The sequence below is a fragment of the Myodes glareolus genome, chromosome X (assembly GCF_982192425.1).
Source record: "Myodes glareolus chromosome X, mMyoGla1.1, whole genome shotgun sequence".
NCBI classification, from domain to species: domain Eukaryota; kingdom Metazoa; phylum Chordata; class Mammalia; order Rodentia; family Cricetidae; genus Myodes; species Myodes glareolus.
Window position 1 is genome coordinate 18022682 of NC_142053.1, and position 26745 is coordinate 18049426.

At 39.7% G+C, this 26745-nt stretch overlaps 1 pseudogene; it reads right to left on the reverse strand.

The window, feature by feature from the left end:
• Positions 1–26745, reverse strand: part of LOC125415360 (transmembrane 9 superfamily member 2-like) — a 144912-nt pseudogene that overhangs the window by 43325 nt on the left and 74842 nt on the right.

The following is a 26745-nucleotide window of genomic DNA, read 5'->3' on the forward strand; positions in this document are numbered from 1 at the left end:
TTATTATCTTATTCCCAGACATTTAACAAGCTCTCCGTATGTAGCCCACTCTGACCAACACCTCATTATATACAATAGGCTAGCCTAAAACTTGAGGTGAGTTCCTGCCTCAGTCTCCCAAATTCTGGGATTGTGGCATGCACCACTATGCCTAAATATTCCCACACATGCATACATATAAATAACAGCAGCTGTCAGGCCTTTGGGAAAGACATGAAAAATAGAGGCTAAAAATTACTTTCAAAATTGGAAAGAAAACTCAAAAGAAATGACACTATTCATCAAAAAAGAATACGCAGTTAGCTCGTTAATATCTTAACCCATGAGACACAGACAAGATGTTTTGGTGTGTGTGTGAGAGAGAAATGTACCCTGTAGGCTGAGGTGTTTCAACACTTGGTCCCCAGTTGGTGATGATGTTTAGGGATGCTATAGCACTTTCACGAGGCATGGCCTTGATAGAAGATGCATGTCCCTGGAGAGGGCTTTGAGAATTCACAGCCTTAGCCCACGTCCAGTTTGTTCTCCCTCTGCTTTAGTTGGAAATGTGATCTCACCGTTTTCTGTTTCAGGCATTCTCTCCATTCCCTCCTCATCACCATGGACTCTCCTTGTGGGACCGTAAGCAAAAACAAAAACAAAAGCAAACAAAATCCTGTCCTTCCTATAAGCTGCCTTGCTCATAGTGTTTCATGACAGCAACAGAAAAGTAACAAAATACACAAACTAGGCAATTGCTGTGTCAGTAAGAGCTCCGTCCCTGAGAAGCGATATTTTAAAGGAACGTTCAGAAAACTGAAAGACTCCCAACGTGGTGATGTACACTTGTAATTTCAGTACTTGGGAAACTGAGACAGGAAGAGTGACCCAAGCTTGAACCTGCCTAGGGCAAAGTAGCAAGACCTTGCTTCAGAAAAACAAACCAAAAATGAATAAATTAAAAACTCAATGGTCATAATGCAAAAGAAGCAGTAAAAAATTCACAATCTAGAAAGTGAAACAAAAGCTGAGTGTTGTGCTTCAAATTTCAATACTTCGGAGACAGAGGCAGAGATTGCTACAAACATGAGGTCAATCCGACATACATAGCAAGTTTCAGTCCAGCAAGGGCCACATAGTAGTGAGACCCTATCTCAACAAAACAAAATTTCAATCAACCTTGGGAAAGATCCCAATAGAAAAGTATCTGCCTTGAATGTGCAAGGCTTTGGTTTTAATGCTGAGTGCTGTAAAAAAAAATAAAAGTACTATAATTCATACAAAACAAAAAGCACATCGATAAAGAAAACATTGATAAACAGGATGCATCCATGTTCACATCTTTTGCCATACAAAAGACAACCACTACAATAGTTATAAATGCTATTGCAGAGAAATGACTTGTATACATAAAAAAACTCAAAGTTGGAAAAGAAAGAAACAAAGTAGGACTGGGTATGGATCTCAATTGCTAGAGTATAAGAGTAGCAAGCGCAAAGGCCATATGATTCTCAGAACTGCACAGAGCTGAGTGCAGTAGGGAATACCTAGAGTCCTAAACCTTGGGAAGTGGAGGCCGAAGGGTAAAAAATTCAAGGTCATCCTGGAACACTGGCAAGTTCAAGGATAGCCTGGGTGACCAGAGACCCCACCTCAGAAAAATAAAAGTCAATAACAGAAAAGAAAAAAAGAAACTAGTAAATAGGTATGGTGGCACATGCCTGAAATCCCAGCACTAGGGGGATGTCTTTGGGTTTTATTGCTGTGAAGAGACAGCACAAGACAGCTCTTATAAAGAAAAACATTTCATTGGGGCTGGCTTACAGTTTTCAGAGGTTTAGTCCATGACTGTCAGGGCAAAAAAGATGGCAGCGTGCAGGCAGACATGGTGTGGAGAAGTTGCGGAGTGCACGAGAACTCAAGGCCCACCTCACAGTGACACACTTCCTCCAAGGCCACACTACCTAACAGCACCACTCCCTATGGGTCAAGCACATGAGTCTATGAAGGCCATTCATGTTCAAACCACCACAGGGACTAAGAATGGAAGATTGTAGACAAGGAAGCGTAGAGAAAAGAACCAATTAAACATGGGTAAAGATTTAGGCCTGTGAGATGGCTCAGTGGATAAAGGCACTTGCTTTGAAGTCTGCTAGCCTGAGTTTGATCTCCAGAACTCACATGGTGGAAGAACAAAAAGAGTTCCTGCCTGTTGTCTTCTGACTCACCACGGGACACTCTTGCACTTGAACACACTCAATAAATAAATAAATAAGCGTAAAACACACACTCATACTTGTAATGAAGCTTTAAAAAATAAGTAAAGATTTGAGTAGACACCGCACTCACCATGAGACACTCTTGCCCTTGAACAATTCAATAAATAAACACAAACATGTATATTTGCATATATACATACTTGTAATGAAGTTTTAGAAATAAGTAAAGATTTGAATAGACACTTCACATGCCTAGCATGAGCAGTGCTCTGAATAGGACTAGGAGTGGGGGGGGGGGGTAGAAGAAGAGGGAGAGAGGGAAGGAGAGCAGGAAAGATGGAGAGAGGGGAAGGATGAAGGGAGGGAGGAAGGGAGGGAGAAGGGGAGAGAAAGAAAGAAGGAAGGAAAATGGTTGTCTTAAGAATAGAAAGGAAGGTCTGAGTAATTTATAAGTAGTATAAAGAATAGCTTCAGTGAAAAGGTAGAATAGATGTCTAAGAGAGGAACAAGAGTTGAATGAGCCAGGCTCTAAAAGAAATGAGAAGGGAACAGAAAGGATCCCAATAGCGGTAAAGTAGCCTTCCAATCATAGTTTAAGTGTTATTGCCTTTGGGAGATCTTCCGAGGTGTGTCAACCTGAAGCTGTCTTTTCCTCCACGGTACCTCCACTACATTTAATACATACCCTTGTAACCGCTAGGCTTTCTATCAAGTAGAATTTGTACTAGTTAATATTTTACATACATTTTCATTCCCTCCTTCTATCTCAACAATGCAGTAGCTCCTAAATTATTCCAAAACAGAATTTCAAAGTCATGTTCTACTTATTTCTCTCGAGGTACTTACTAAATACAGTAAAACAACAACAACAACATCCTGCCGTAAGAAAGATCAATGAACAACTCTCCGGTGCAGTGACTGATTCCTTTTCTAAAGCATTCACTTTAAAATGTGTTTGCATGGATGAATACATGCCATGCATGTACGTGCCACAGCATACATGTGGAGGTCAGAGAACAACTTGTAGGAGTTGGTTCTCTCGTCCATCATGTGGGTTCCTGTGCTCAAACTCAAACTTTCAGGCTTGGTTGGCAGCAAGCATTCCTACCTGCTGAGCTACTTCACTGGATCCCACAAGCTGGCATTCGTATGTGTCACCCCTAGTATTACAGTGACAAATAATGACATTTGCACTGGTACGTTGCTACCAAATACATTCAGTTTCCTATTCATCTGAGTCTTGAACTTGAGGCATATATGAATATATCTGAAATATATATGGAAAGTTGTTAAGGTCATGTCTTTCTTCCATAAGTGGATTAAACCACTCACCTCAGGAAAGGCCACCTATTCTGATTTGAGTGTATGGTACAGAAAACCAGATGGCTCCATTCACAAAGAGGGGAAGCAACTAATTATGCTAATTTAAGTCAGTCAAAAGTCCTGAGGAATATAGACCTGATGTGCAATTTTATAATGTGTAAAGTTGCAATGGTCTTAACCTTTTCTCTTGAGTGTAAATAAGCTGCACATAGATGAAAATGATTACACGTCCAGTGACGGCAGTGCTGACGTGCAGCATTTATGGAGCTATTAGAGTCTTTGCTGTCCTTCTGTCACCAGTCAGAACACATTGGACACTTCACTCCTATCTGCTCTATAGTATTTTCAGTATAGGAGCTCTTCTTCTCTTGTGATGCACCTGTAGCTTTAAAGACGTGTTTCTAAGTAAATAGGAATTACAGTACCATAATACAATTAAGATACAATCCAATACGATTTTCCTTACAAATAAAAGATCTCCTTTCAAAACCCATTAGGGAATATTTTTCCTTGGCTTTAAAAAGCATGATGTGCACTGAATGGTGTTCTCCAAAACTGATGTGTTAAAATCTTAGCCACCAATGTTCTACTTGTAGATGGGCCCTTGGACACATAATCAGGTTTTCATGTGGTTGTGAATGTGGCACCCCCTGAGATTAGCACCCCAGCCCCAAAAGGAGTGCTCCCCAAAGAACAGCCCTCCTTCTCTCCCCTCCCCTAATCTTCCTTCTTAATCTCTCTGACTTGGAGAGAAGCTTGCCATTTTCAAGCGGGAAGAGAGCAGAAGAACACAGCCATGGTAGCGTCCTCAAACTCATGTGCCCGCAGACCTGTGTAAAAGTATGTTTCTGTTTCTTGGGTTATCCTGTTTATAGCATTTTGTTGTGGCAGCCCAAACTAAGATAAAAAAAAAAAACTTCAAAAAATATGAAGGTGCAACCTCCACCTTTATCAGTGAAGTATGGTGAGAAGCTAACTGGCTAAGACATAATGGGACACTCACCTATACACACACACACACACACACACACACACACACAAACACACACTGTCTTTAAGAGACTAAATAAACTATTCTCACAACCACTACACAGCAGCAGCCCCACCTCCATATTGACTTTGAATGTACCTACAACTGTCACTAATGATGCTGCAGTGACAAGGAGATATGGGAAAAAATAATCACTGAAGGCAGCAACAAGGCGAATAACAAAATGCCATGTGTAAATTGTCACTACAGTATGATGTGCGATGCAAGATGCTTAACTGTGATGATCATTGACAGAATCTGCTTCGAAAACAAGGATCAAAATGGAGCCTGTAACAGTCTAATTGCCATCTCTTTGTGCTGGAGTTAAAATGTAGAGGAGAATGCAGACACAAAGTAAGGGAATACGGCAGCTACAGAAAGCACAGCTGTCATGCAGCTCCTTCCTGCTCTTCATTAGACTGCACAACCTTTGCCAAGGTGAAACCTAAGAAAGAACATAATTGTATATAGAGATGAGAATATGAAATACTCACCTAGGAAATAACAATGTTGTCAGCAAAAAAAAAAAATGCATCTTCCAGTTTACACCTTTAAATGCTGAGGAAGTAAGAAGCAGAATAGTTACTGAAATGCCTTGATTTAAATCATTTTACAAAGACTGTAGTGCAGCCAGGCGGTGGTGGTGCACACCTTTAATCCCAGCACTGGGGAGGCAGAGGCAGACGGATCTCTGTGAGTTCGAGACCAGCCTGGTCTACAGAGCGAGTTCCAGGACAGCTAAGGGCTGTTACACAGAGAAACCAGGTCTCACAAAATTAAAATTAAATTTAAAAAATACTGAAGTGTAATCAGTACATTACAACTGTACTGTAGGGTAATAGTATAAAATTAAAATTGAGTATGTTGGCTAAAATTCCTTGTAATTTTTTTCTGATCTTTTTCTTTAAGACCTTTTAATTTCTACATTTAATACACTAACTTTCTGGAATAATAACTATGGTGATGCTTACTCTTGTACATCTTGGCAGACACATATCCAGCAGGGATTTCCAGTAAGAGCCACAGCAGAACAGCATAGTTCATTAAGGCCCTTTGATCAGCAGGGGTAAGAAAACCCAGGCCAGCCAGAACTGGAGGCAGAAAAACAAAATGGGGGCTGCATGAGAATAGCCTCCAGGTTTTCTGGGACTTTAAATATTATGCCACTAATGTATTATGTAAAACAAAAGACAAGGAAATGTTCTAAGAGAAATACTTAAATCATTTTGAAAACAAACAATATTCAGTTATCTACTTCCCTGACAATTTAAGTGAAAAGATTTGATTTTCAGTTAAAGGTATGTGAAAGTTTTATAGTTGAATTAGTCTTTAATTTCACTAGGTCAAAGTCACACAGTTTCCCCTTCTCTATTCCAATAGTCATCCCAAGAATAGCAAGTTATTTTTCCCTTAAAAATTTCTTTTCTCAGCTGGGTGGTAGTGGAGCGCGCCTTTAATCCCAGCACTCAGGAGGCAGAGGCAGGTGTACCTCTGTGAGTTCAAGGTCACCCTGGGCTACAGACTGAGTTCCAGGGCAGTCAGAGATACACAGAGAAACCCGTCTCAAAAAGCAAACAAAATATTCTTTTCTCTGTATTTTGTCCAAGTGAGGAATAAAAAATTCAAAGGAAGACTTAGTTTCGGGAGGGGGAAGTGTGTTCATACTGAACTTTTTAAATTGCCATTGGCCCTCGAAACATCTAAAAAGCCATTTTCCGCACAACTTTGTTTATAAAATCATTGCTCTGGCCATCAAGCAGTGACAAGCTCCATTCTGAGCTCACAAATTAAGACAGCACATGCTCTTAGGTCATTTTTAGACTGCCTTCTAAAAATACAGTCCAAGAACTGGGCATGGTAGCACACACCTGGAGTCCCAGAATTTGCGAAGTGAGGGCAAGGGATCAGGAGAACAAGTCCGTGGCTACATGCGGAGATCAAGACAGTTCAGTGCTACAGGAGACCCTGTCTCAAAAATTAAAAAAGGGAAGCCTGGGGATTATAGCTCAGTTAGTAGTGCGCTTGCCTCGAAGGCGCTAAGCTCTGGGTTTGATTTCCAGAGCTTCACAAAATGGTTGGGGTGACATGTGTTTATTTGTAGTATCACCACTTGGGAGGAAGAGGAAAGAGCATTACAAGTTCAATTTCATCCTCAGCTCCAGGAAGCCAGCTAAGTAAATGCAAGGTTAAAAAATGAAAATAAGAATGCCATTTCAATCGGACACTTAAAGATCTGTTCTTGTAGGCTGAGGCCATAGCTCAGTTTGCAAAGCGTTTACTTTGCAAGTACAAAGACCCAAGTTTGATACCAAGAACCTGTGCCAAAATATTTGGACATGAGCTGGAGAGATGATTCAGCAGTTAAGAGCATTGGCTGTTCTTCCAAAGGACCCAGGTTCAATTCCCAGCACTCATATGACAGCTCACACCGGTCTGTAACTCCATCTCCAGGGCTTCTGACACCCTCCCATATATATACACGCAGACCATACACCAATGAACATAAAATAAATATAAATTATCAAATAGTGGTGGCATGCACCTTTAATCCCAGCAACAGGGGAGGCAGAGGCAGGAGGATCTCTGTGAGTTTGAGGCCAGCCTGGTCTACAGAGCAAGTTCCAGGACAAGGTTACTCCTAGAAACCCTGTCTCAAAAACAAATTGGACATTGTGGTGCATTTCTAATTCCAGCTCCAGGGAGGTAGACAGATGGCTCTCTGGGATTGATTGGCTGGCCAGCCTACTTTAGTTGGCAAGTTCCAGGCCAGTGAAAAAACTTGTCTCAAAAATAGAAAAAAAAAATAAACAGAAAAATCAAAACCCTGCTCTTAGCTTGCCATAATATTTCAAAATGGTAGCCTTGGTTTCAGGTGTCTCCCAGTCCTCTGAAAATACTCAACTCGTACCAATTTTCAGCAGTGCATCTCTCTACCTTATAAGGTAAGAAATATATGGTGTTTTTATTTTTTATTTGATTTTGCTTATTGTTTAAGACAGGGTCTCACTATGGATTTTGGCTGTCCTAGAACTCATTTTGTAGACCAGGCTAGCCCAAAATTCACAGAGATCTGCCTGTCTCTGCCTCCCAAGTGCTGGGATTAAAGGTGTGCGCCACTTTGCCTGACTGTGCTGAAGCTTTTAGACAAATTATTTAGAACTTAAGGGAGAACGTTCTCATACTCACATCCAGAATTTGAAAAGATAGAAATGTAAGTACTTAAAACCATGAATTTCTTAAAATTGAGGGCACACTTTTCAAAAATGTTTTGTACTTATAAATCAAAGTCTAACACATGTCAACAGTTCACTACAAATGTTTAGGCTATACCTGAATGTACTCACATAAAGAAAAAAATATCATTATGAAAACTTATGTTCCTTAGCCGAGAAGGACCAACAGCAACATTCCATGTTCTGAAAACCTGAATTCACTCCCATGAAACATTCTCCATCCAAACTGCCTCCGGTCATATACCTGCAAGTAAGAAATTCTGTAATAAACATGGTAGTTAATATGACAAGTTACATGAAAGGGAATTTCCCACTCAAGACAAGCCTACTGGAAAGCAATGTCTATGGAGTGCTCCGGCACACTTCTGGATGCCCTGTGAGCTATATGAGTAAATCCCTCACTTAAGTTATGTTTTGCATTAGTGTGGTATGTTAATTATATAGAGGACACAGTGTACTGTATTTTCATAAAGAAAGCAAAATTATTTAACCTAAGGAACTCAACAGATTCATAGAAATTTAAAATTTGTCAATATGGAAACTTTTACATGAGCCAAGATAGTAAATATGGTATAACATAAATTATACTACCCTGGAACATTGGTAATTCTATTTCATGTTTCAAGTCAATTAAGAGTTTCTTAAAATGATATTTTAAGTCATCAGAAGCACCTATCAATATAACCAGAATTATTGGCAGACAACTCTTTAAATCAACTTATACTTTTAAACAAACTCATACAACGCTATACTTTCTGACTGTATAATTCAGTGGTTCTCAGTCTATGGGTTGCAATCCCTTCAGAGTCAAAGAGCTGTTTCACAAGAACCATTGGAAAACACAGATATCTACAATGTGATTCATAACAGTAGCAAAATCGCAGCTATGAGATAGCAATAAAAATAACTTTATGGTTGGGGGTCAGCACAACAGGAGAAATTGTGTTAAAGGATTGCAGCATTAGGAAGGTTGAGAACCACTGGTATAATATATAATTGCTAGACAGCAGAAATATGTATAGTAAAGGTACTACATTCTAAGTAGAGATTCAGTAGCTGACAACTAAGCAGAATATGTATCAAGTCGAATCAAAATGTGCAGTTCTACTTACAGAAAGTTTTACACGATTGTATTTGGCAGTATCTTTACAGATACTCTTTAAAATGAGGATAACCACCAGTCCACACTAGGAAAGTACCACAAGAAAAAGGAGTTTATGAGTCTAGAAAATTTTGGAAAGGAAAAAAGTTAGAGTTGGCAAGGTGGCTCAGCAGAATAATGTGCCTGTACCAAGACCGAACCTGTGCTTGATCCTGGGACCCACATGGTTGAAGGAGGAAACTGCCTCCTTAAAGTTGTCCTTTGTCTCTCTCTCTCTCTCTCTCTCTCTCTCTCTCTCTCTCTCTCTCTCTCTTTCTCTCTCTCTCTCTCTCTCTCTCTCTCTCTCACACACACACACACACACACGAACGATATATATATATATATATATATATATATATATATATATATATAAAAGGAAATGCATGTGGCGGTTTGAATGAGAACAGCCCCTGAAGGCACATATATTTGAATGCTTAGTACTTAGTTGGTGGATGGATTAGGAGGTGTGACCTTAATAGAAGAGATATGTCACTGGGGGTGGGTTTTGAAGTTTTAAAAGCCCATGTGTTCCTTTTCTGTAATCCCACCGAGTCCACTTGGTGCTGCCTGTCTGTGTACCGACTAGAGCATGGGCAGCCTCTCAGGTGCCACATCTCTAAAGCAAACTGACTCTGCCTTCCCCAGCAGCTGCCAAATACCAACAGCTCCAAAACAAGCGGGAGAACTTCGTGAGTCTCCCCCTCATCCCTGCTGGGATTTGGGCTGGCTCCATCTCCTGCAGCAATTGTGGCAGAAATAATGAATAATTAAAAATCTATGCCCAAGGAAAAATAAAGGTAAAATCAATATCACAGTCTTAATTTTGGATCATGACACTGTGGGATAGAGTCCAGGAGTCGCAGGCTTACTGACCTCCAAGGACTCCCTATCTATTAACTATTACTGTTTATAAGACTAAACCTTTTTCTTTTGAATCCTAAAATCAAAACCAATGGCTTTTGCAATCTCAGCCAAATTTACACGATTAAAAACTTACTGGTTAATGAAAAGGCTGGAACTATTTTCCTGAGACACCAAAAGGAGTAACAGTAAAATACATATGGCTCACAACAATTATTGTATATTTCAAAATCAAAAAATAAAGTAACATGTATATGAATAGGTATTCCAATTACCCCAATATGCATGCACTGAAATGTCACGCTGTCCCTGTAATAAATACAATTACTATGTGTAGATTTAAAATAAAACATATAAGCCAGGAGCAGTGATGCAGGCCTATAATTCCAGTATGCAGGAGGGTTGAAACTTTCAAGACCAGCTTACCCTACAGAATGAGACACTATCTCAGAAGAATAAGATAGGTGTGGATATGCATACTTGTAACCCCAGCAACTGGGGGTAGAAGCAAGATTACAAGTTCAAGGACTGCCTAGTCTAAGAGATGCTGTCTTTGAAAAAATAGAAAATCTCTGTGTCTATCTCTGTGTGCTACTTTCTCTGTTTCTCTGTCTGCATCTCTCTATGTCTGTGCCCCAGTCTCTCTCTCTGTATCTCTGCCTGTGTATGTGTGTGTGTGCACATATATGAGCCCATGTATGTGTAAAAATGAAAGATAATAAACATTTTTCCAAAGGGACTTCTGGGTATGATCAACATAGGGTGCTTTCTAAATGAAAGACTTCTCTAGAAATTTACTGTATGGTAGAGGAAGGGGAGGAACATGAATAAAGAGAAGAGCACATTCATTTTCTCCCTCCCTCAGTCCCTTCCTCCTGTGACAGGGAGTATCTTGCTTTGTAGCTCAAGCTGACCTCAAAACCATAACCTAACTGTCTCCGTGCTAGGATCTCAGTGTGTGCAACCACACTTGGTTAAGGGGCTGGTCTCATTTTAAAGGCAGTGGAGACATAAGAAGAATCAACACCTCGCAAACACTCTAACACAGCATGACCCCTTTCCTTACTTCCAGTTTGCTTTTACAGCTTTCTCCTGGCCTCAGTTGCTTTGCTCTAGGAAATGGGAATGATGGAACAAATTCTAAATATGTACCTTCATTTCTTCTCTGCATGACCTCCTAAGCTGTTAGCTTTTCCTCCTCTCATTGCCAGCTCTTTCTAGCAACTCCAATCAATGTGCACTCAGTGTGTCCATCCTTCAGTCCTAAAACTCAAACTGCCCCTCATGACCAGATTTTCAATTATGTAGTTTGACCCTTTTGAAGGCTCCTGAGAAATCAAGATCTTTTACTTGGAAGAAAATATAAATGGAGGATTCATTTAAGCAGAAACCTTTCTGCTTCATTAACCACTTGGAAACATAGTAGTACTCGGGATAACAGGAGCTAAAAGAAAATCCTGTCGAATAAGCAGAGTCTCACTGCCAGACATTATTTCCATACAATCCCCCAATTTGTATAACCTGTCAATTTGAAATGTGTTAGTCTGTCAAGTTTGAACTGACCCGAAAACTTCTTCTCTACTGGCTAGATTTCATTGTGCCGGAAGTGCTAGGCAGGCTTCTAGCAAAGAAGAGTCTCAAACATACCCATAGCCAACTCTGCATGCTCCACTATTGACATGCCATGCAAGATGTGACCGCAACTAAGACAGTGGCATGAAAGTTATTGGAGAAACCAGTTGTTTGGGGATTAGATTTGAGGCCTGTTCTACAGGAAGGAATTTAAGCCTGGTACTATACAGCTGGTCAAAAGCTCATGATGGCCACAGAGATTACAAGCCATGGAGGGATGGAATTTAAATGTCATGCTGTTAAACAGCCTTCTAAATAGTTCTGTTTATACCCAAAGATTAGTGCTGCCCTCCGACAGAACCATAGAAGCTTCTGTCTCCAGTGGTCAGCAATTGATAGACTCATCACTAGTCAAAATGCTGAGAATAAGCATCTAGCGAATGGTCCGCCATAAATGAGACATTTCTATCATCCCTTGCCTGCAAGGGAAAAAATAGAACAGCCAAAAGGTAGGGACCAGTGCTATGAAATACTGTCTCTGGGACATTGCATAGCCATTGTAGCAAAAGATCTCCCTGCAGCTATGCTAACCTGTTCCAGGTCAAGTCAACAAGATCAGTCAGTTAACATTTCAGCAATCAGCACGAAATGTGCTCAGTAGGTTATTAACACAACAAAGACAGTACAGAAGAAGGATTGGAACGTGTCAGGGTGCCTCTGGTAGAAAAGGGGGAAGTTGGGAATGTGCACATCCTCTCTCTCTCTCTCTCTCTCTCTCTCTCTCTCTCTCTCTCTCTCTCTCTCTCCCTCTCTCTCTCTCAAGTTTTCATGACATTTCTACCTTCCTCTACCCAGCTACTTACATTTCCTTATTCTTGGGTTTGCTCAGACCATCTGAGTCCACAGACAAGCAGACCCTCCCATTTTGTTTGCTATCTGTCGCACCCCCTCCTGCCTATTTCTTACAAGGTGTCTGGTCTATCCTCCTGCTTCTGTCCTCCACGTTCTGGGATTACCAGTGTGTGTCACTATGGCCTACTCTGGTTTTCATCCATTGCATAAAACTACTTCCTCAATCATGTTCTGCCGACCACTCCCATGTCGTCTATTTGAAGACACAGTATCCATGGCATCACAGCTTCCTTTCTCTTCAGCATAAGCATTAATTAGTATATGTAAAATAGATTTCTTCTCACCAGATATGTTAGGAGGTAGAAGAAGGAAATGGGAGGGAAACTATGCCAAAGGAAATGCTACTCAGTATCATTCTAGTGACAAAATACCTTAACTTAAAAATAGATATTCTACCCCTGGAGGAAACAGGCAGGAGGAACTGAAGTTTAAAACCATTCTGGGCTATACAGCAACTTCAAGACGAACCTGGGATACATGAAATTGTCTCGAAACAATAATAGAAAAAGAATATTTATAGGAGGAGGATCCAACTAGGTAGCAGAGAACTTATCTTGCATATACAAGATCCCAGGCTCAATCCCCTGTGCCCAACCTCACCTCAAAGATCCGAGAAAAAATTATCATTTATGCTTGCTGTTCTGCAGCTACTTTGTCTTTATTTTATGAAGTGCTCCCCCAATCCACTGAATGTTGATCTCAGTTTCAGACTCTAAATCATAATCCCATTCAGACACACACACACCACAAACACATAATAATTATCTTTTAAGTTTTCAAATCTCATTCCCTGCCCCCAGAAAGTTCTATATCTTATAGAATATAAAGATATTCTATATAAAATATCTATACCATATAAAATATCTATATGGTAGATATAAATATTGTTCTGGAAGGATAAATTAGAAAAAAACAAAGGTTATGCTTTCAGAGAGACAAATTAGGAATAAGAGAATAAAGGTAGACAATTTCCTTATACTTTCCAGTAGACATCACCTGCAAATATTCCAGCTGCTATCAATATTATTTAAGTGAAAATAAAAGACACCTTCTTTTACTATAACTCAACAACTTTGCTTCTTACAAGTTCATGTCATCCACAGCTACATAGTTGAGTTCCAGGCAGCCCGCAATGCATGAGACCCCATCTCAAACACAAAAACAAAAACAAAAGCTGGAGAAAAAAATATTAGCTAAGACAACAGTGTTTAAACATCATTTTTGTACCAAACACTGCCATCTGCTGGAAATAATAGGCCATAATGTGAATTAGTCATCCCGAAGAAAGTAACTATTTTAAAAATCTAAGGCACTTTGAGAACAATGACAAATACACAAACATAACTAAGTAAGAGAGAACCTTATTTTTATTTTCTTAAAATTAATGAATTATTCTTAGTTTTTTGATCCCACAGTATCAAAGTCTTTTTGTAAACTAGCAATTCTCATAAAACAATATATGACAAATCGGTTTTTAATGTTGGTAACAGTGACACAGCAACGAGGGGGAAACAAAGACTTCTTTATCCATAATATAGAACCCCGTGATGTGTCATCGTCAATAGAAATTATGCAGAGACTCAATTTTGTCGGGAATTCGATCGCTAGCCCAGTTGTTCGCAACAGGAGGAGCAGCGCCCCCTACAGGGCATAACGAAAACATGCATCTGCTACTGGCATTCAGAAGCCAGGTGCCCTGCAGGGCACAGGGAGATGACACAAAAGAAACCCCAGGAGAAACATGCTGTGCCCCACACCTTTCAAAAGTCACGCAGGTGAGAAATGGCTTGTGATTGCCTACCCTCTGAGTTCAACTTTGCTTCATAAAGTACTTTATATGATTTTAATATGTAATAAATATTCCCACTCAGGAAGGCTTATTGAATTAGGAGAAAGTTGTACCATACTTGTCTTGGCATGTTACCAAAATTGACTGACATTTCAAGAAGTCATAGAATCATTTGAAGAATAGCAGTATTTGGGCCAACAATTTGCAATATTCTTGTCTACCCATTATCATACTTACAATGATTATACACATAGATGCAAGCACATAAAATGGATAAAATATACGAAGGGTATATTATTTCTTAAAGTTGCTACTATCTCCCCTTAATATTATTGTTAGGATGTTACACTGGTATTTGTTAAAATTACATACACAGACAGATTTTTTTTCCTATTAGTCACAACACAGAAAGGTAAAGGGAGAGTGCCAAAACATTTGTTATTAAAGGGACATCACTCGGAGAGACTTGAAAGTCCCTGATCCAGTGTATCTCCCTCATTTTATTAGAAGGAAACTGGTGTCCCCGGGAAAAGAGAAAATGAATGTCCTCAGAGTCACAATAGTTGGGCATGCCAGACCCCCAAACTTGTGATTCATAATTCGCTATTGGCTTACGCTGTCTGAAAATCCAAACTGCTCTCCCCAATGAAACAAGGTCATACGGCTAAAAGTATAGCTCGGTGTTACAAATGGTGCCCTGAGTTCCACACTCCACAAGCAAACAAAGCATGCAGTGCACAAATGTAGACGGTCTCAGGCTAGCTTACAAGCAGAGCTTATTTAACTAGAATCCACAACAGAAACGTTTAGCATTATAATGAAGCATAAAGATCTGTGTTTGAAAGTAGGAAAACAATAGGGCTTGCACTGGCTCACAGAGGTGGGAAAAACAGCAAGAGGCCTTCTGTATATATGCTGTAGTTAGCTTGGTGTTTCCATGGGACTTTTAACAGTGGGAGTAGGGTTGTCTCTGACTCTTTTGTCTCCTCTTAGGATTCTTTTCCTGCTATTAGGTTGCCTCGTCCGGCCTCAGTATGACAGCTTTGCCTTGTCTTATTGGATCTTGTTGTGTCCTATCTGGCTGTTTTCTCTGGGAGGCAGGCCTGCTCCTTTCTGAAGAGGAAACAAAGGGGGAGTGTATCTGGCGGAGGGGGCCTGGAAGGAGTAAAAAGAAAGGAAACCATGGCCAGGATATATTGGGTGAGAGAAGAACCTATTTTCACTAAAAATTTTTAAAAAAGAAAGCAGGGCCCGGCAATGGTGGCACACCTTTAACCCCAGCATTTGGGAGGCAGAGGCAAGCGGATCTCAGTGAGTTTAAGGCCAGCCTGGTCTACAGAGCTAGTTCCAGGTCAGCAAGAACTGTTACACAGAGAAACCCTGTCTCAAAAAAACAAAAAACAGTAAGGATTATTTTTGCTTGGTTGAGTTTTTAGTTGTTTGGGAAGTTACTACATGCATACGACATATTTTGAACAAATTCATCCTCCACTACCCAAACTTAATTTACTTTCCCACACTAAATGGACCTAGTGGGTTAAAATGAGAGTACATGAAGTATAGTATTTGCTTTTGTTTTTAAATGGGGTCTCACTCTGTAGCTCAGGCTAGCTTCCGACTCATTATTGTTCTGCCTCAGGCTTTTCAATGCTATAAAACGATTTATAAGAGCATTAGGAATACATGTATTTTAGACCAGTGTTCAATAGTTCCTAATAAACTCAATATTCCTAATTCATAATAGTAAAAATGAAGGCAATGAGTTCATAATCAGAATTCAAATATTTGTCATAAAAGCAAAGCAGTATTCACTCAAATGGTAATATAATTGATTCTATCTTTCCTTTTGAATAAATGTATTATAAACTGGTTTTGTATTACTTGAGAACATGTATCATTCTCTGAAGACATTAAAATACATTCACAAAGATTCTTAAATAAAAGGCAAAGTAAAATCTAGGCATGATGGCTCCTACTGGTAACTGGAACACTTAGGAGGCTAAAGCAGGAATCACCATAAGTCTAAGTCCAGACAGTGATGCAGAATGAGTTCCGGATCAGTCCATCCTACAAAGTGAAATTCTCTCTCAATATTTCTCCCATCCATTTTCAAAACACAGGCAAACAAAACTCGAAAAACTAAAAATTATCAAGCCACATGTGAACTGCTCTGTGGCCAATATCTGCCTGATCAGGGGCTTAAAATCACAATCTCACTCAGAGTTCATAAACCCGTAAGTCTAGACAGCAGTTTGTAGGTGACCGGCTGCCTTAGGGTAGCAGGGGAAACAGCCCCAGGCGCAGAGGTTGTAACTCAGGTGGTTCGGAGCATGCAGTTGCTACACGACACTGACCTCCATTAAGTGGTTCAATGTGTGTACTGAATTTGGTTTTCCATTTATGTCCCTGTGCCATCCACATGTCAAGATTCTACCTGTGCCCCCATCCCATCTCCTGAATGTCTGTACACCAGAGGCACATGTAAGACTTCCACAGTTCAAAGCAGGATGCTACACTGTAGTTCACCCAGTTACGGAGTCTAGAATCAATCCATGTCACAGGGTGTGATGAAATTTCCTATACTAGGAGAAGCAGAAAAAAATATGTAGAAGCCAAAGAGACAGGAGTCATGTGGAAGTCCGTACCTTCACCAAGGGAACAGGCACTAGTCACATGTGCCTCCTCAAGTTTGACTCATGCTCACAGAAATAATCCTGAAGTAGTAAATTCAAAGTAGGTTTGAAAAACTTCATATAGGGATAAAAACTGTATTTCTGTACCCCCAAAATAAATAAATAATAGATAAGTAAATAAAACAATATAAAAACAAGCAGTTTACAAAAAATGGGAACATTAGAGAGAATATTCATTAGGAAGCTTCATATGTGTGTGTATACATATATGTATATAAACATACCAACACTATAAAATTATCTGCTCTTTTACATATTCAGAAAAGAAGCATTAAATATGAATGAGATGTGAAAAAGACGGTGGTGCACAGCTATAATCAGAGCACTTAAGAGGTAAGGGCGAGAGGATCAGAAATTCAAGTACAGATGGGATGCAGCAGACACTGGAGGGAGACGGGGAAACGGGAGAGAGGAAGAGGGAGAAGAGAGGTAGAAGGGGGAGGACAGAGGCGGGGAGTGAGAGAGACAGGTAGACCAATTCAAGAAAGAACCACGGCCTTATGCTTGCTCTAATTTCATTCCTACAACTTTAAAGTAATGGAAGTTTCAGTTTTAATATAAATACATAATATTTATGTGTCTAGTCTATAAAAGAAGATGAGAGCGTGGAATACTTGCCCCAAATTTCACAGAATATGTGTAGACCATGTCAAAATTATTTGTATCTTCTTCAGTAATTTCCAAAGGGGGTTCATTGCAAGTTACATGATTTTCATCTGTATGTTTATAGCTAATAAAAAAGAAAGGAGGAAACTTTCCATTATGTTCCGTATTTAGAGCACGTTTTAAACTATCCACTGGTCTCCCCGTCTTGACTTGGAATATTGGAGTTACACTAATGAATACGATACTCACCTATAGTTCTTCATGATTTAAAATATGTTTGTTCCTAAATGTACCCAACAAATGGGACTCTATATACTACCTAAAACTATATTTAAGAACATTCATGCTGGGCATGGTGGCATACACCTTTAATATCAGCACTCGGAAGGCAGAGGCAGTTGGGATCTTTGTGAGTTTGAGGACAGCATGGTCTATAAAGAAAGTTCCAGGACAGGCTCCAAAGCTACAGAGATAAACCCTGACTCAAGGTCACCCCCCCCCACCAAAAAAAAGCTACTTTCAGGGGTTGGGGATTTAGCTCAGTGGTAGAGCACTAGCAAGTGCTCAAGACCGTGGGTTCAATTCCCAGCAGTCATGTGGTGGTTCACAATGATCTGTAACGAGATCTAGTGCCCTCTTCTGGCCTGCAGACAGACATGCAGGCAGAATACTGTATACATAGTAAATAAAATCTTAAAAAAGAAAGAAAGAAAGAACATTCCTTTCACCTGAAGAGAAACAAAATAAATTCTACCGGAGAATGGCTTTTTTTCTTCTTTTGACTCACCTGTTTTCAATATCTTGCAAATTTAACTGAAGGGCTAATATATTAAGTACATGAAGAATAAATCATATTTGTAAGCACCCAGATATGTGAGAGCCTACTATGTATAAAGCACCAAGCTTAAGTAGTGAAAGTTGTTACTAATATACACTACTAATGGTAGCTAAATTAGTATAGTCATAACGGAAAGTAACTAGAGGTTCCTATAATCCACACACCCAACTTCTGGGTATATCAAATGGAGATGAATGAAAACCTCTTTAGGCATTTTCTATGGCTCAAGGTACAATGGTAGATCTCTAATTGTTCAATGTCTTTAAAAGTGGGCCTCCAGGCTCTTCCTACATATGTCCATGGATAGAATACTCAATACTCTTGATCTTTCTTATTCAGTTGTTAAGAGAGCTCTAATCATTAGCAGATTCTTCCACTCACCTGATACTTTTCTAATAGACTCTACTGGTACTAAAGCAGATGGAGGAAGGGCGGATATAGGAGCAGGGAAGAAGATACCTACATTAAGGGAGCCATTTTAGGGTCGACAAGAGACTTGGCTCTAGAGGGGATCCCAGGTGTCCACAGGGATGTCCCCAGCTAGGTTCTTAGACAGCAGAGGAGAGGTTGCCTGAACTGGCCTTGCCCCACTATCACACTGATGATTATCTCGAATATCACCATAGAATCTATGTCCGGTGACAGATGGAGATAGAGACAGAGACCCTCATCAGAGCAACAGACTGAGCTCCCAAGGTCCAGTTGAAGAGCAGAAGGAGGGAGAAGATGAGGAAGGAAGTCAGGGCCGCAAGGGGTTGGTTCACTCACTGAGACAGCGTGCCTGATCTAATGGGAGCTCACCAAATCCAGCTGGACTGGGACTGAATGAGCATGTGATCAAACAGAACTCTCTGAATGTGGCTGACATGGGGGCTGACTGAGAAGCCATTGATAAAGGCACTGGGACTTGTTTCTACTGCAGGTACTGGCTTTTTGGGACCCTCCTCTATTTGGATGCAAAGCTTCCTAGGCCTAGATGTAGGGGGGAGGGCCTTGGACTTCCTACAGGGCAGGGTTCCCTGCCCTCTCTTAAGGAAGGAAGGGGAGAGAGGAGGGGTGTGAGGGAGCGGGAGGGGAATGGGAGGAGGGGAGAAAGTGTAAATTTTTGAATGGAAAAAAAAATTAAAAAAGGAAAAAAAAACAAAAAAAGAAAAACAAATGCAAATATATTTCCATTAATTCTTTATAATGATACATCAGCTAGAATACTCTCAATAAATATCTTCTTCCTCTTAATTCTTCCTAAGATTGCGTGATGCTCACACTTAGCATATGGAACACAGAGTAAAAGAATGCTTAAGCTTTCAAAATATAGTATGTAATGTATAAATAGGGATTCTAAAAGTAAAACTGTCAATTTAAGAATCCCTACAGTTTAAGTCCACTTTTAAATCATAGAACAAATTAAAAAGAAACTCCATAATTACCTTTTGGGATCAACTCTGGAATTAATCAGTTTTGCAACATTCCTGGTTGTGTTGCTTTCCACGTGACATGTAATAGTAATGTCAACGTGGTAGAAGAGGTACAAACTATTGCTTTTGTGGAATTCAGACTGCAAAAAGATAAAAGAAATTTTAAACTTTAAACTTTTTCTAGAAACTAAATAATACAAAACCTGATAATGTAATAAAAATTGGATACATTAATACTTTTTAATGTACTATGGAGCAGGAGAGGTAACTTAGCAGTTAAAAAACATTTGGTCTTGAAGAGGACCCGGGTTTAATCCCAGCATCTACATGGTGGTTCACAACCTGCTCTAGCTTCAGTTCCAAGGGACCTGGAACTGATCTTTTGATCAGAACCCTTTTCTGATCTTTGCAAGCACCAGACATACATATAGTGCAGATACATACATACAGACAAATCACAAAACACCTAAATATCTTTTAAAGAAAAACTGTGCTACAAATTAAGCATACAAAGAGTTAATATGTTTCTATAAGTTTAAAACTGCAACCATGAGCATTTGGCCTAGTAAAGTATTAGCCAGCTCTGTAAGTATTAAATAGTTGTTAAGAGAATAATATTGGGCAATCTTGCCAAAGCAATCTACAGATTCAACGCAATGCCCATCAAAATCCCAACAAAATTCTTCAAAGACCTTAAAAGAACATTTCTCAACTTCATATGAAAAAGCAAAAAACCCAGGATAACCAAAACAATCCTGTACAATAAAAGAACTTCTGGAGACATCACAATCCCTGACTTCAAACTCTACTATAGAGCTACAGTACTGAAAACAGCCTGGTACTGGCATAAGAACAGACAGGAGGACCAATGGAACCGAATAGAAGACCCAGATATCAATCCACACATCTTCGAACACCTGATTTTATACAAGGAAGCAAAATATATCAAATGGAAAAAAGAAAGCATATTTAACAAGTGGTGCTGGCATAACTGGATATCAACATGTAGAAGAATGAAAATAGACCCATATTGGAAAGTACCTGCTACATAATCCCCAGAACCCAGGAAAATGTGACAGATGTATAACATCAAATGCTCTAAATGTCCTAGTAGCTAAAACAAGCCATGCGGCAGAACCCAGAATTAAGAAGCAAGGGAAGGGAGCCAGCCTTTTAAGAAAGAATGGGTGTGCATCAAAGGTACAGATGCAGGAACATGTTTAAGCTGGGGCTATTCCCACAGTTAAATAAATAATATGGCAGAATTGTCTATGAAAAAAGAAGAAAATAGACCCATATCTATCACCATGCACAAAACTCAAGTCCAAATGGATCAAAAACTTCAACATAAAGGCAGCCACACTGAACCTTATAGAAGAGAAAGTGGGAAGTACGCTTGAACGCATTGGCACAGGGAACCATTTCCCAAATATAATCCCAACAGCACAGACACTGAAACAATTAGTAAATGTGACCTCCGGAAACTGAAAAGCTTCTATAAAGCAAAGGACATGGTCAACAAGACAAAACAACAGCCTACACAATCAGACAGAGGTCTGATCTCCAAAATATACAAAGAACTCAAGAAATTGGACACCAAAAGATCACATAATCCAATAAAAAAATATGGAGTAAAGACCTAAACAGAGAACTCTCAACAGAGGAGTCTAAAATGACTGAAAGACACTTAAGGAAATGTTCAACATCCCTAGTCATCAGAGAAATGCAAATCAAAACAACTCTGAGATTCCATCTTACACCTGAAAGAATGGCCAAGATCAAAAACACTGATGACAACTTATGCTGGAGAGGTTGTGGGGGGGAAAAGGGAACACTTCTGCATTGCTGGTAGGAATGCAAGCTGGTACAAACCCTTTGGATGTCAGTGTGGCAATTTTCCAGAAAATTAGGAAACAACCTTGCTCAAGACCTAGTAATACCACTTTGGGTATATATCCAAAAGATGCTCAATCGTGCTACAAGGACAGGACATGTGCTCAACTATGTTCATAGCAGCTTTGTTTGTCATTGCCAGAAACTGGAAATAACCTAGATGCCCCTCGATCGAAGAATGGATAAGGAAAATGTGTTACATTTACACAATGGAGTACTAGATAGCAGAAAAAAATAACGACAGCTTGAATTTTGCAGGAAAATGGATGGAGCTAGAAAACATTATTTTGAGTGAGGTAACCCAGACCCAGAAAGTCACATGTACTCACTCATAGGTGGATTTTAAACATAAAGCAAAGAAAACCAGTTTACAAACCACAATCCCAGAGAACTTAGATAACAATGAGGACAGTAAGAGAGACTTACATAGATCTAATCTACATGGGAAGTATAAAGTAGAAAAAAGCAAGATATCCTGAGTAAATTGGGAGCATAGGGACCTTGGAGGAGGGTTGAAGGGGGCAGGGGAGAGGCAGGGAGGGGAGCAGAGAAAAATGTAGAGCTCAATAAATATCAATAAAAAATTAAAAATAAAAAGAGAATAATACTGTAAAAACTGTATTAGTCATAAAAGTGTCATTTTTAGGTATTAACTACATAAAGATATGGAGCAATAAAATTAACTAGTAAAATATCAGTAGATCCAGGCAGTTATTCATGACTTTAAAATCTAACACATGAGAGAATAAAGCAAGAAAATTGCCTCTAGTTCCAGACTGGCCTGGGCTAGAATGAGAGCCTTTCTAAAAAATTCATCTGTGTATAAAGTTCAAGCACATCATGAGTTTGGCCTTCATCATCAGAGAAGTTTCCTCCTGCAGCAGATGCGAACAAAAATAGAGACCCACAGCCAAACATTACACACACACACACACACACACACACACAGGGGAAGGGACAGGGAGGGAGACAAACAGAGACAGAGAGATACCTTGAAATACTCAGCTCTAAGTGTGATGTCTGCATCAAATCCCTTTCCTTAGACCTCAGGGAACTCCACAGAAGAGGAGACAAAAAAAGTGTAAGAACAGGAAAGCATGGAGAACACCAGGAGAACAAAAAATCTAAATCGACAGGAGTAAAGCTTATATGAACTTCCAGAGGCGGAAGTGGCAAGCATGGAACCTGCACAGGTCCGCACCAGATGGGCACAGTTCTGGACAGGTCCTCTCCATATGCATTACGGCTACTGGTTTAGTGTTTATATAGGATTCTCTAGTGTGTGAATGAATAGGTCTCTGATTCTCGTGCCTTCTCTTGGGCTAATTGCCTTTTGATGCCTTGCCTTGTCCAACTTCTATGTGTAGTTTTGTTTTATCTTATTGTATTTTATTTTGTTATGTTATGTTTGGCTCTTATCTCTTAGAATTCTGTTCTTTTCTAACAGGAGACAGAAAGAGTATGAATTTGGATGGGAGGGGATGTGGGGAGTAGCTGGGAGGAGAAGAAAGAAGAGAAACTGTATTCAGGATATACTGTAAAAGAAAAGACTCCATTTTCAACAAAAGTGAGGGGTAAAAAAGAAGAGAAGGAGGCAGGAATATTGTGAGTTCAAAGCCACCTCAGCCACAAGCTACATGAAATCTTGTCCAAAGGGGGAGAGGGAGATGCTTAATCAGTAAAGTGTGTGCCAAACAAGCATGAAAACCTGAGTTTCACCCCCAACACCCACATACAAAACTAAATTCAGCAGCACAGGTATTCCCAGTCCTGGGGAAGCAAAGGCAAAAGATGTCTGGGATTTACTGGTGATGTGGGATTTCCCCTGTGTATGCGATGAATATGTTTTATTACTATTGGTTAATAAAGAAGCTCTTTTGGCCTATGGCAGGGCAGAATAGAGCTAGGTGATAAAACTAAACTGAGTATAGGAAGAAAGAAGGCAGAGTCGGGCAGATGCCATATATCTTCCCAAGAAACAAGATGTGAAGTAACAAGCCTCGTGGTAAGATATAAAATAACAGAAATGGGTTATTTAAGATGTAAAAGAGCTAGCTAGGAATATGCCTGATCCATTGGCCAAACAATGTTGTTGTGATTAATATAGTTTTGTGTAATTTGGGGGGGGACCTGGGTGGCTGGGAAATGAAAGCACAGTCTCCATTTACATAGTATGCCCACATTCCCAAATACTGTTTATAAATGTTCTTTTACATTGAAAGAGGGATATGATATAGATATGCTACAGAAATTTGCATTAGTATGGATCTTGGTTTGTCCCCTTCTGGACACACACTCAAGAATCCTATATAAACATTAAACCAGTAGCCGTAATGCATACAGAGAGGACCTGTCCAGAACTGTGCCCATCTGGTGCGGACCTGTGCAGGTCCCATGCGTGCTACTTCTGCCTCTGGAAGTTCACATAAGCTTTACTCCTGTTCATTTTGACTAGAGGTCAGAGAGCTGGGACTTACTTCTGTTCCTTCAAGATTATTATCAACAGTTCAAATAACAGGTGTGTCTAATATCCAGAACTGGAATTTCAGGTATTAAGAAGTAGGTCTGTTTCTACCTCAACCAAAGATCAAGGCTCCATTCCCTCTTGATTTAGATCAGAGAGTTCTGCTCTCTCAAGGCTATTGTCAACAGGTGTGGCTAATATCCAGCCCTGATATTTCAGGTATTAAGAAGTAGGTCTGTTTCTCCCTCAAATAAAAGTCTAAGGATTCAATTAGGTTCCTACTCCCTTAGGGAGGTAACTATGGATTCTACTCAGGGAGAGATTTGCCTACAGAATATTTTGGTCTAGGGTGTGAGCGTTACTTGTCTTGTTCTGGCAACAGAATATTTTAACTAAGAATGTAGTCTGTAATCCCTCACCTGGTCTCTTCATTCCTTATATCATGTGAATTTAATTTTTAATCTTACTCCTACCTTTTGGGGTCGGGGTATTTAAGCAAAAGGAAAGTAAGCAGAGACGATTTTCAGTATTCACTGGGACTCCCTCCCGATACTATCCTATGTTTCTTTTTATTATTTTCACTCATGGCTTTGTTCTCTTTACTTATTTTTCTAATCCCCATGCCCCTACCCTGGTAAATTGCAGCATCCTTGTCGAAGCTAGTCTCCGGCACATACTGACCAGTTAGTACAACTAATTGGCAAGGGGCAGATTCAGTGATAAATCCTGTCTCAAACATTCGGTGGAGAGCAAATGAGGAAAACATCCACCTGATATCAGCCTCTGATCTCTACACAATACATTCACATTCACACAGAGAGAGAGGGTGAGAGGGAGAGAATGGAAGGAAATAGGTAATATTTCACTGTAATATGTAAATGTAATATGTAAATATGGTAAGAATGCTTTAAGAAGAACAAATAAGGATTTTTCCACAGATTTTGGAAGAAAATGGGCAATATTTCACTGTACTAACTAAAAGGTTTATGGTAATATTGCTTTAGGAAGAGTGAATAAACATTTTTCTCATGGGGATTAGCAGGTAGCTTTGCAATAAATTATTCAGGGTTGGAAATGTCTCCTAAAAATATATGCCTCCTTAAAGGATATGCTCAAGTTCAAACTCCCCATACCCATGAATCTGACTTTTATTTGGACATAGGGTCTCTACAGATATATTCAAGTAAAAATGAGGTCACAATGGCAGTGATATAATATTAGTAGGTTAGGACAGGGCTGCTTATTGTGTTTTTAAGACAAGATCTCACAGATATCACTCTGCATGTAGCCCAGACCAGCCTGAAACTCACTATGAAGCTGTCCTGGCTACTTTTATGTCAACTTGACACAAGCCAGAGTCATCTGGAAGGAAGGAACCTCAACTGAGAAAATGTCTCCATAAGATCCAGCTATAGGACATTTTCTTAATTAGTACTGATGAGGCAGAGCCCAGCACATTGTGGATGATAGTCTTAGTGGCTGTAAGAAAGCAGACTCAAACGAGGTGATGCATGCTTTTAATCCCAGCACTCGGAAAGCAGAGGCAGATAGGCAGACCGATCTCTGTGAGTTTGAGGCTGGTCTACAAAGCAAATTTTAGGACAGCCATAGCTACACAAAGAAACTGTCCTAGAAAACCAAAAACAAACAAACAAACCAAACAAACAAACAAACGAAACAGCGGGCTGAGCACGCCGTGGAAGCAAGTTAGAAAGCAGCACTCCTCCACAGCATCTGCATCAGCTCCTGCCTCCAGATTCCTGCCCTGTTTGAGTTCCTGTCCTGACTTCCTTCAGTGATGAACAGTAATAGGAAGTGTGAATCAAATAAACCCTTTCCTCTCCTTTCCTCCCCTTTCCTCCTCAACTTGTTTTTGGTCATGGTGTGTTTCATCACAGCAATAGAAACCTTAACGAAGCCAGTAACCAAGGCTAGTCTCAAACTCATAGTAATTCCCCTGCCTCATTTTCCAGTGTGTTGGAACTCCAAGCACCAGCTGTGATAAGGACAGAGCTTATTAAACTTTATCCACTCTTTTAAAACTGTATTTATTTTTGCAGCCGTATATGGTACGCTTGAGTGCTTAAGCAAAAGAGCAAAAGAGCGTGTTGGAAACTGGTTCTAGTCTTGATTTTTAACTGTCTCTTCTTTCTTTCTTATTTCCTTCCTTCCTTCTTCTCTTTCTCCTTTTAATTCTTCCTTCGTTTTCCACCTTGTTTCGAAGAAGAGTCTTTCTTATTGCTACACTGTGCATAGCGATGGTATAGCTTGTGAGCTAGATGCTCAGGAGCCTCTGCGACATTCCCTATCTCTGCCTCCCATCTTACTATACAAATGCAAGGATTACAGACGTGTGCCACTTTGTTCAACTTCTACATGGATTCAAGAGTTACCAACTTAGATCGTCAGGCTTTTACCTGCTGAGCCACTGCCCTTACCCCACTTTCTCCACCCATTTGACCCGTGTTTTTTCATTCAAGAAAATTTTACGTAACCTTGAGTATATTAGGTATATAAAATAGATTTGCAGATTAAACATTTACTGATAAATCATTAAGAAAATAATCCTTTGGTACCCTATAATTTTAGCATGCATTAAAGAGGAAAGAAATTTTTAATACTAATGAAATAGATGCACTTAATTATTTTTCTAGAGAGAATTAAAATCCTGGCTCAGTATGACATTGTAGAAAATAATATCTTCAGTGTTTTCAGCATTCACCAATATTTTGATTTTTATAATCAATACTAAGAATGTCACATCATATAAATGT